General features: G+C 41.1%; 1 protein-coding gene across 1 annotated transcript in view; it reads left to right on the top strand.

Annotated features, from left to right (window-relative positions):
• The first annotated feature begins 2,705 nt into the window (after positions 1 to 2,705).
• Positions 2,706 to 12,193, top strand: part of stag1a (stromal antigen 1a) — a 41,575-nt gene continuing 32,087 nt past the window's right edge. The window contains exon 1 of the mRNA XM_035167585.2: positions 2,706 to 2,896. The gene's annotated coding sequence lies outside the window, so the exon portion shown is untranslated. The remainder of the gene's footprint in view (positions 2,897 to 12,193) is intronic.

Raw genomic sequence — 12,193 nt, 5'->3', positions numbered from 1 at the left:
ACAGGAAATGTGTTTGTTTTTTCAACAAAAAAATTAACCATAATATGTTGAAACATTTCCACATAATTAAAAATTTCACAAATAGTTTCTCTGAGGAACTACTTCAAAACAGTTATGAAACATTTGGGCTTCTTTATTGCTGTTTGGATTCAAATGGCACCTGCATCATTACTTGTGTGTGTGTGTGTGTGTGTGTGTGTGTGTGTGTGCGTGCGTGTGTGTTTGTGTGTGTGTGTGTTTGTGTGTTTGTGCAATAACCCTGAGGGGAGGATCTGGCAAAGCTTTTATAGGCAACACGTGCTGTTGCTATGGCAAACAACAATGCGACCATCAGATAAAAACACCAACCGGTACATTCATGTGTGTGTGTGTGTGTGTGTGTGTGTGTGTGCGTGCGTGCGTGTGTGTGCGTGCGTGCGTGCGTGCGTGCGTGTGTGTGTGTGTGTGTGCATCGCTCTCGTATATATTACAAAGATGCAGGAACCCACAAAATAATTTTTAATCATTCTTCTCACTCGTTCTCTCTCGCATACACACTCATGTCTAATGCAAGTATTTGATATCCACATAATGACGCTCAATCGGGACTAAAATAATTAACCGACGCTTCTCCTGCCCATCCCTCTCTCTCTTTCTGGCGTTATCAGGCCCCAGCGAGCAGGAGTAAGTAATCTGAGTACACATCCAGCCTCTATAATTGGGTTTATGCACCAACCCATTCCAGACCACGGCCTTCATGGAGATGAATGGCTCCGGAGTTCGGGCCCATGATGTGCACACACTCACTCTCTCTGTGTCTCGCTCTCTGTCTCAGGCAGAGGTGAAAAAAGAGGGGCTGATAGCTGGAGACAGCATCAAATAAAACCAGAAGGTCAAAGGTCATCACGTAGTTTCTTAGCTGATTTTGCTCAGTTGGCAGGTTTTGGAAATATTACTCTAAAATCCTGATTACAAAAACTTTAGTTATGACCAACATAAGCTTCATAAAAGTAGGATTTAATGCAGGATGTTGTATTAAGTCAACATTACATCCTACATTACGTGGACCTATAGACTGGAAACTGAGTGTTAGCGTCATATTTATGCATCTTTCAATCTCCTGCTGTATTTTATAAGAACTTTGAGATGCATGTTAAGTCATAAAGATTGCATTCATGTGTTGTTTTGGAGATTTTTGCACAACAATAGATAGTCTCGCCAAAATAAGAGGTGATAAGGGATAAATATTAGGCCTGGACTGCTTTAGTTTTAGCTACATACAAAACTTCACAGTTATTCATCTTTTAATTTCCTGCAGCACAAATATAAGAACTTTATGATGCATTTTAACTGATAATGGTTGTAGTACTTTTGAATGCCTTGCTTTAAAGTGTGTATTAATCCAAAATGTAAGTATTCATGTACTATTTTGGAGATTTTACACCCTGCACAAATCTGTGAGAGCACTGTTTTTATACAGAATGAGATGGGGTAATGGTTAAGTATTAGGCCTGGACTGCTTTAGTTATATCATATTTATACATCTTTTAATTTCCTGTGGTGTTATATAAGATTTGTGTGATGCATTTCAACTCATACAGATTGCATTACTTTTGAATGTATTGCTGTAATATGTATTTCCATCCAAAAGGTGAGTGTTTATGTGTTGTTTTAGGTAATTTACATCCTGCAAAAAGCTGTAAAATCACTGTTTAATCTCTTTAGTAATAGACAGTTAACTGACAGTATACCTATAGACTGGAATATGTCATATTAATGCATCTTTTCATTTCCTGTGGTGTTGTCTAATAAGTTGTTGATACATTTGAACTCATAATGGTTGAATTGCATTTGAAAGTCTTACTGCATTATGTGTATTGAATTAAAGGAAAGTATTGGCGTGTTGTTTTGGAGAATTTACATCCTGCACAATGATGTAAAAGCTCTGTCTCGTCTGCAAAGTAATGGACAGTTAATAGACAGTTAATAGACAGTTAACAGACAGTAAACCTATAGACAGCAATATGTCATATTAATGCATCTTTTAATTTCCTGAGGTGTTATATAATCCTGTCATGCATTTCAACACAAAATGGATGCATTGCATTTGAAAGTGTTGCTGTAATGTGTGTATTGATCTAAAGGAAATTATTTGTGTGTTATTTTACAGAATTTACATCCTGCACATAGCTGTAAAAGTACTGTTCAGTCTATATAATAATGGACAGTTAATAGACAGTATAGAACAGGAATATGTCATATTTATGTATATTGTAATTTCCTGAGGTGTTGAATCTCTTGCTGTAACATGTGTATAGATCTATATTATAGGAGTGTTATTGGAGGATTTACATCCTGCACGAAGCTGTAAAAGTGCTGTTCAGTCTGTAGACAGCTACTAGACAATAAACCTATAGACAGGAATATGTCATATTAATTGATCTTTCAATTTCCTGAGGTGTTATATAATTCCCCTTCATAATGGAAGCATTGCATTTGAATCTCCTGCTGTAACATGTGTACTGATCCATATTATTGGTTTGTAATTGGAGGATTCACATCCTGCACGAAGCTGGGGTCTTGTCAAAATAAGAGGGGAGTCCCTCTGCTCTGGTGCGCGTCCCCGTGAGCGCTGTGCTGGCGGGCCCCTCCCCTTCCCCGTGCCCGAGGCGCGCGGCCGCCCGGGCCCGGTGTGTCCGCCAGGGGGCAGCTGTGTGTCGGTCTGAGGCTGCGCCGCTCCCGCTGCATCACAGAGACGGAAAAACCACCAGATGGCGGTTTAGGATTGCTGCTCTTCTCCGAAGGCGCGGTTCCGCTCGCTCGGCCAATTTTCAATATTAAAATACGCACGATATTATCACGAAAATCGATTAATCGTTGCGGAAGGCGCTAATCGATTCGGCGATGGTCGCTGAAGGTGAGTGTGTGGGGTTTTTGTCGTGTTTTGTGCGGCGGGCAGGGAGACGGGGCGCAGATTAAAGATGGTGGACGCAGACAGGGGAGGCTGGCTGGATGGGGGATGGGCGCTAGCGGCTAACGGGGGTGAATGTGCTTTCTCTCCCTTCGCTCAGTTACATTATAGCCTAGCCGGAGCCGTTAGCATGTAGCTAGCCCTCCTGGAAACAATCCGTGCGGGGCGACGCGCCGGAGGGGCGAGCGGCTGCCGCAGCGCCGGCCCCCGCGTTGCCCCGCACGTCCCCGCCCGGCGCCGGGAGTTGGGCTTGTCAACAAATAAAGAGCCATGCGGTGTGACGTGTTTTCTCGCTCTTTGCAGCCGAGGCATCCACAGCATCACCTTCCCTCTGCCCTGTTGTGATCAGCCCCGCTGATGGAGCTCTGTCACCTGCTCACGCGATTATTTATTTTTTTGCCACGTTGCTGTTCCGACTTTTGTTGTTTTCTTCCAGCCTCTGGCACTTTCTCCTCTCCGAACATTGTTTGCTGCGATCGTGCCACTCTCTTCTTTTCTTTTTTTTTCTTTTTTTCCTCCTCCTCCCCCCCCAATCATCCCATCTTCCCCTTCAAGTTTTTTGAACAGTGGTGGCGACTTTGCACGCGGCCAATGAGCCTGTTTGTGTAATGAACGACAGCACGTGGATGCATTTGTGAACGTGTTTGCAGGACGGACACCGTGCATGTTTTTCATAACATCATTATGGCGCTTCTCTCTCTCTCTCTATCTCCCCCCCTCTCTTTCCCGCCCCCTTCTGTGCGGGAAGCAGGCAACACTGAGCGGGGGAAACATGAGTCACATCGGTGGGTGGGGTGTGTGTGTGGGGATGGGCTCCACCAGCCAGCCAGCCCCACAGGTCCTGGCTCCCCTCCCGCCCTGACCTGTGTGTAGCTTGGGGGGGCCAGCTGATTGTGGGTCAGTGCCTCCTGTCAGTGTGCAAATTGTTGCATAACTGCTTTGTTTACAGTCAGCCATGTGATTTCTCACCCGGGCTGTCTCTGGCGTGCTATCTGCAGCTCGCCTGCCTCCCATTACCATCCATCCTGCAGAACAAGTTGAGCAAGGCATGTTTAACATTGGGAGGATGAAGGAAAGCCCTGGTTCGGAGCTTCACACTGTGGAGGCTGTTCCTGCTCCTGTTGACATATATGGCTGCTGTAAATATAGTATGAACACATTTTATCTGCAAGTTCAAATCTTCGAGTAAAACGAACATCTCCACGAGCACGTGTGAAGTGTAGGTTGCATTGACGAGCTGCAGGTTTTTTTAAGGTGTCGATTTCTTGCAGCTGGATCTAACAGTCTCCTTCACATGTTCAAACCCAATCCTTAATCATTACGTCTTAACACGGTGCTGCTTTCTGTTTTTCTGTTGCTCCACACAAAGTGGCCTTGTGGGAACTCTTCATCTGCTCGAGTTTATTCGATCGCACCAATTAATCACGATTGTCTGTCTCTCTTGGTGAATCCAATAAATCAAAATCATTGATGGTTTGCACATTTACATTTTCTTGCACAATAAATCATCAAATTTACTCCCCTCCCCCCATTGCAACATATATTGAGTTTAAATTTCATGAAATGCCCGTCTGTCTTTATATTCTTATTCTACATGAAACATTTATATGGGAACAATCTCAAAAATGCTATCAATAATTACAGTTATGCTACAGTCAGTCAAGTGCAGTGTGTCATCTACTATTGCATATGATGATGAACCAGTTGTCTTCATACCTAGAATCTTATTAAGGTACTTGAAACACAACCGGATGTGTGGTTTTATTGGGAAAAAATACCGGGATGGTGTAATCATGTATGTCTGTATAATCTCAAAAACTGTCATTGCCGATCAGATGTTAGATTTCAGTACATCTCCAAGAAATAAGTTGCTAAAATGGAAAACAGATGAACAGAAAATATCTTCTCTTTTCTTTGCGTCATCGGGATCCTTTGGTTTGTAGTGTAGTGTAATTTGAGCTCCTCAGCCACTGCATGCAAAACACACACACACACACACACACACACTATGACCTTTTGGCCCTCGTCCATGTGAAAAGTCACCACAGGCCTAATGTATTGATGCCAGGCTGCATAGTGGCCAGGTTGTACTGTAGAGGATGTTCCAGTGAATAACCATATCCATTGTTATAGTATTTTTAAAGTCACTAAAAACACATAATAACATTTCTAATCGGGGTTTCCACAGAGAAGTGTGCAGAGTTTTTACTTAAGCCAGTTTCTGTAAACTGATGAATATTCATTCACACACCAGTCCGTCTTTGGTGTTTGAATCACACTCTTTAAAGCTGGTGGCATTTCTTGCATAGCTTCTGTGTGGCTGGTGTGGAGAACATGTCACATTTCAAACCTTTAGTTGCCTGCTCCCTCCTCCTTCCTGCATCGTTACGATTGCTTGGCTCTCTGACCTTTCTCTCCCATATCAGCCTAGAGATCCACATAATGTTTCTCATTAGTGGTTTATACACGTAACATAGACTGCTGTCATTTTAAAGGTGTTCATTTGAAGCAATGAATATGTAATTATTTGTTTTGAGCTGAATTGGTTCAGTTAAGAAAAGCAAATGGCTTGTCAACATTTACTTCATAAATGCATCCTAATGATGCCGAGATGTTTGAATTATTCTAAAGTTCAAGGTTTAACTTGTAAAAGGCCGAGCAGACCTGCTTTCTGGATTATTAATTGTGCCATTTAATGGTTTCTAAGCCAGGGGCTCTAACCGCTCAATTGCTGTGTGCTTTGCGTTAGAGCCATATGCTTATAATGACACAGCTCAGGAGATTATGTAATGGCTTTGACATTTGTCATAGCCTATTACACGGTGACCTTGATTCAAGATGTGGGCTGTGGAGGGACCGTTTCCCGTGCATATTGTTGTCCAGCCTTTTTCCGAGGGTTCAGCACAGCCGAAGGGAAGCCCAGAGAAAAAAAATATTACTGCAATCTGCCCTTATTAGTCTGTTTTGAATGTGAGAAAATAGAACGTCTTTAAGCATTAAAATACTCAGTATAAGATGAATCCACATGACAGTTTTCTCCATTATTGTGTCTATAAAAATGATAAAATCAGACAGAGGTGCATTTGCTCCAATGTGCTGAATGCATTTATCATACCAGAAATCCCAGGGGTATCCCATAATACATTATTAGTCCATATCCACGCATATAATTCATGTATGCTTAAATATGTTGTATTTCACACCTTGTTTTTCAAAGGAAATGATGGTGCTACTGTAGTGTTTAGTGTGTGTTTTTGTTTTGTTTTTTTTATAAGGAAAGCCCTCCAGTCTGTTCGTGTCTCTATGCAAACAAGACTGCATAACACTTTCTAGAAGAGTTTTGTCACCCCTGGCTGGTTTAAGGCTTTCATTGTGATGTGGTTTCCTGTTGTGTGAATCTGTTTACTCAACTGTAGACTCATGCCGGAGTAGATCTGAATGTTTCGTAAGCGTGTGAATCAGTAGAGTCACTGTGATTCTTCTAGAGAAGCAACCAGGGAAGGAAAATAATGAGGATAAAAGTGACATTAGAAGCATGATAAGCACATTAATAACTTAGAACGCCAACTTGACCTAAATAATCCCGTTACCCTGTTCTTTTTTTGGACTGGTTTGCTCTGACTTGTAGAAGCAAGTCAGTTCTTGCCATTTAAGGGATATCATGAAATGACAGGACTGTGGAGTCTCTGGTTGCTGTGGTTGGACCAGAGTTATTCGAGACAGTTTCGAAGCGTAGTGTTACCGCTCCGGGATGATATGTAGATTCACTGGTCATAAACTCACAACAGAAAATGAAAGTGCAGCCTTATTACAGACATTAAAGCTCTGTCAACTACCGGAATCAGGAACAACAGGAAACTTAAATGTTGATTGTTTGGAAATGTCATGCAATAGGTAACGTTTAAGGAAGAGAAGCTGCTGGCCATATAGCAGTATCTGAAAATAATCATATGCAGTGCCAATAATGGTTCCACTGTAATTTCAGCAGCCAAACAGCTGTAAAGACAAAAGGCCCCATTCAGAATGAGTTGATATATGATGCAACATGCATGAGTTATTGTCACTCAGTTATCAGTGCTCAGCTCAGGAAGACAAGGTTACATATAACTGGGCAAGTTTCCCCTTGTAGACCTTTACGCTCCTTTCAGACATACTTTATTACATTATCCAGCAGAGTTGTATGTGAGAAAGAAAATGTCCAAGTCAGAGGCTCTGGATAATCTCCCAAGTTTTTCCTGCCACCCCCCGTGTAAAAAAGGTACATAATGTCCAAATGAGCCCATGTGGAAATACAGCATTAGATTATCTGGGGGATTCACTGCAAGTGGACGTGTTGATGATGTTTCATCATGCTATGGACACAAAATTGAAAAAACAAGCAATCTCAGGATGATAAAGAGATGCCCTACACACCAATGAAGATGTCAACTTGGAAAGAAGATGAGATTCGAGAGCTTTTGGATATTAATGGGCCAACGCTGGTGTCCATATGCTGTGAACAAAAATGTGATTTCTGCAGCGGAGTTTATACGTCACGTCCCGCCTCCTACATGCTCTACCTAGGTGCCACCCCCACCTGAACGCTATGGAGATTATCCTGTTGGTGTAAAGTGACTCTGACAATGTCCTGCTGTGTTCCTCATATGTGAAAGGCAAATTCCAGAAAATGTCACGACCCAATTGTGCGGACGGACATTCATGACTGAAATTGAGTGAGCAAAATTTGATGTAATTATGCATGAGTTATCGTTTATCGTTATGCACCAGTAAATATAAATTATCAAACTTTAGAATATTTGATCATTTATATTTACTTGAACTAAAATCCCAAAGCTCTATTTTCGCCTGGGAGAAGAGGTTATGTTGCACTGGAAAGTTTTCCCTTGTAGATATTTCTACACATTTGATTAATGAAACCGGAGAAACCACATAGAGCTGGATGTTTTGTGTTAAAAACCACAATGCTAGCTTTGCTTTACAGTGATCATTAGCATGGCCTGTTTCATGTTTTACTTCATTTTGGAAAATCTCCAGACTAGTTGTAAAGGACAGTCTTGATTATCAAATAATGTGATGCCAACCAGTTCTAGTTGCAGCACCATGAGGGAGGTTTAATCTGCATTCAGAGGGTATTCGATAACGTGATGCTATTCAGCTGTCAGAGTGAGCGGTAATGAGACTAGGTGCGTCATGTCGTGCGTAGTGTGTGTTTTGGAGATGTGATTTCTCTCTGGTATTCCTACACGGCTCAGTGGTTGCTACGCTGAACAAGCAGCTTCTACCTGCAGCTGACGCACAAGTGTGTTTGCTGATGCAGGTTATTGACTGGCCGTGGCTATTACTAGTTCATTAGAGAGTCAAGAGTGTGAAGACAACACCAAGACTTTACTTTTCAAGACGCTTCTTTCTCATTGTCAGCCCTCTGCTGTAATGACGAGTATCTTGGTCTCATCTTGGATCTGACAGGAACATACTTGAATTTTTATTACAAAAACAATTGATAATTTCTGTATCAAGAGCAGATCCTTTGTTTTCTTACCTCCAGCATACAGTCATTGCTTTTTCATTAAATGGTGTTGTGAAAGACGGACTACTTGGCTTTATAGTGATCTCGCTGAAGAGGCGCTGTACTCAAGTAATTGTGTAAAATCAGAGATTTATTTCAGTGCATGTCAAGGGGAAATACTGTAGCTTTGACGTGACAGGATTTATTTGACAGCTGTAATAACTACTCCCATTGTACATGAAGGTTTTAGATTTGAAGCATGAGCTCATAAAATACGATGGAGTTTAAAGTAGCAGCAGTTTGTGGAACATGTAGATCTGCTACACCATAAACTTAACTGCCGACATCTTAAAACAAGTTAGAACTCTCCAAGGAACATTTTGTTACGTTATACCTAATACGCATTTTGCACACAAAGGGTTTCATCTGTTCCGACCTCTCATCCACACAAACGCCTTCCAAAGGGCAGATTTCCAAAAACTCTGGTTTCTGTGAATGCTTGTGTACACGTAAAAGTGAGGATTTGGGAAACGATGTCACAGCTTACTTCGCACAATCTCACTGTTGTTCTTGGCATACGCTAGAAACGACAACAACAATGGCGGCTACATATTGGTTTCTCTACGTTTAGCACTGCTAGGTCTAACTACAAGTTTGCTGCTTAATCTTCTCTGATATTTGACAAATTGTTGATTTCGACTATCGCCACCTACTGGCCCGGATTGCTTGTTTGTGCTTTTTGTTGTATTTTTGTTGTCGTCTTGAGATATTTTCTAAAGTAAATGTCATGTGGACAGGGTTTTTAAAAAAAAAATTTAAATGAAGGGGAAAATATAGTGTAGATAAGGCCTTTTATGTTCAACCTTTGCTACTTCTTTCTCAGTAAATTACGTGAATACCTTGGCTACCATCGGCTGGATACATTTAGAACCCCATAATACATTATAAAATAATGTCTAACTCCAACTGTGGCATGTAAATCTAGGGAAACGCAACACACACAAAAGGAGTTGCCTTCATACTTGATGTTAACATAAGCTGTGATAATGAGTTAATTTGGTGTCTCTTCTCTTTGATCAGTCCAATTAAAATGCCAAACCTACAGTTTTGTTTGTATGGGCAAATGAGATCACTGCTACTACTGGCCCAGTTTATTATAGGATGTTTGGATGGATGTATTGGAGTGTGTCGTCTGCTTTCTACTGTGTGGACAGTGAGGAACTGCTGCTACCACCTGCTTTGGAATTGCCTGCTCTGTTGATACTGACAGCGGTTCATCTTTACACCCTTGCTGCAAAGCAGAGCGTTGTAGGCAGGAACACCTTATTAAAGACTGAGCCTCAGACAGACGGCTCAAAGAAAAGATCGCCACCAGCGCTTCACTCACGCTGAATCTAGGGCCAGAGTTTATGGTGGTATGAAGTAGCAGATGCATTAGGTTTCTGTGCATTCACATTTTTTTCAAGGATATTAAGCGGACATCAGAAAAACAGTTTTCAACCTCTCTTGTTTAGCACATATAAGATGATGGTTTTTACCACTCTACTGTAATGATAAACATACGTGTAACTCGTCCTGTGAGTAACCCTTAAGTGGATGCTGTTGTGAAAATAAATGCTGGATCACAACATTAAAAAAACGGTGACAATATATAAAATATATCTCCCTATTACATTTTATAATTACAGAATATTAGTGTGCATTAGCAAATTATTAAACCTATATATGCTTACATCCAGATTATAGTGTGTTAAACCCATTACGTCAAATTTTACATAGTGTTTGCATATTCTAAATGTTCGTTACCAAATTTAGATAAATACTTCACTTTTAAAACTGCATATTCAAACGATTAAACTTTCTTTGCACAGCACCTTACATAGATGTTAGTGCAATCCAAATGCATTATAGATGACTCACAGTCTGACAATGACACGGTACAATGGTGAGACTAATACACACAAGGAACAGAAAGAAGAAAAATGAAGTAATGGATTTATTCAGATACACAAAGAGAAAAGAGAATAAATGAATATACTAGGAGAGTGCTTGGAGAGTGAGTACCTCTGCCAAGCCTAATGCCCTATCTCGCTGTGTTAAAGACCCCCTTGACAGAGGAAATGGCATGAAAAAAATTAGCACAATGAAATAAATAATGGCTATAAGACGGCGCTAACTTTGTGAGTGAATGTGTAAAGATCTCTACACTTTGCGCTGCTTTCAGAGTCCTGGGCAGCAATGACCTGGAGCAAGAAAACTAAAAGTTGTCTCACCAGATAGTGTACTTCTGTCGGTTTCTTGATTCTTAGGCGCAACGAATTTCTTTTGGGGGCATTGGCCAAGTTTATGGTAGTAAAGTAAAAGTCCTAGATTTGCATTCGCATTGATTGAGAGATTAATTTATATCCGTGTCCTGCAGGAGTGAAGACCGTAGTTTAGACAGGATATGATACATTATTGATCTCTTGGTGAGTTGCAAAGGCAGAGATGGATATCCTGCTCATAGAGGCTCCAAGGGTGGATGTTGGAGGGATAAGTTCAATTCCCGCCTTAGCTTGGGTGGGATTTGAGTGGTAATTTGGATTTTATGTATGTTCAGGGCTGCCAGATCTAAATTTGGCACGAGACCAGAACCGCAAATCCTTTAGGTGTCATTTATACAGGCGAGGTTAACAGCCTGCGCCGAGCAGCAGCAAGTAGCATCAGCTGTGGCAGCGGGTGTCTCAGCGGTCAGTGCTATTTGTACACACTCTTACTTAATATTGATTCGCTGCCCCGTGCCAAGTCAATTCTGTGGCTGCACAGAGCGGGAATGAAGTAGTATTAACTGGGTGGAAAGTTTGGCAAATGGGAGCTCACACACTTTGCCAAATCTTTATTAGCATTGGCAACAAATACCATGGAAATGTTTTTGCCATGAAACAAATTGATAGTCTTTCTGAACAGTCTCTAAAAAACGAGGTCTGGAAAAAATATTTTGTATATCGTAAAAAAGTATTGGATTCGTGGTTAGATAGTTTAATGCTGGATATGGATACTTTCCATTTACATTTCCAGTTTGCATTGATCTCCTGGTGCGACAGGCGGGATTTACTGACGTTACATATGTTTAGGTCTTGTTCACTTCCCTGCATCGAGACATCAGTCGTTAATCCCATCTGCTCTCTTGGCCTGTGCACAGGGGATTAAAGGGTTTCCCTGCCCGCACCGCTTTACTGCGACAGATTATTTACCCATAATCCTCCCTCCTTATCTCCTACTGTCTGCACATTATCTTATCAGCATTATCCACAAAACCAAACAGCTCAACACAGTATCAGACAAACCCACTGCAATCTGCTTCCTTGAACTGTTCATTGTTGCAGTCAGTGTAAGAGGACAAAAGCCCTGTTTGAAATTTATAATTGGCTTGTTTACTACATTATCGTGAATTTATTTAAGTAGAGAAGACATGACCTCAATGTACCACAACCAATTTACCTGTTGAATGGAAGCTTCTATGTCCCTTTACATTTGAATGGTGGTACTTGTTGCCATTGTGTAGTTGTATTTAGTTTTAAATACAGTAGTTCAATATGACAATGTCCTGATTCTTAAGGAATTTATTTTGTAGTTTCTTAAATTTCATACAATATAATGCAAAGTTTAGTCATTATCATGGCACCAGGGGAAAAAAAGACAAATTCTGACAACACAAGGTGACATCGTGGAATGAGCAAAAGTCTGAAATTCAAAGT

Source organism: Hippoglossus stenolepis, chromosome 10 (genome assembly GCF_022539355.2).
Source record: "Hippoglossus stenolepis isolate QCI-W04-F060 chromosome 10, HSTE1.2, whole genome shotgun sequence".
Lineage (NCBI taxonomy): Eukaryota > Metazoa > Chordata > Actinopteri > Pleuronectiformes > Pleuronectidae > Hippoglossus > Hippoglossus stenolepis.
Note: the sequence above shows the minus strand (reverse complement) of the source record. Positions and strands in the feature narration are given on the sequence as shown.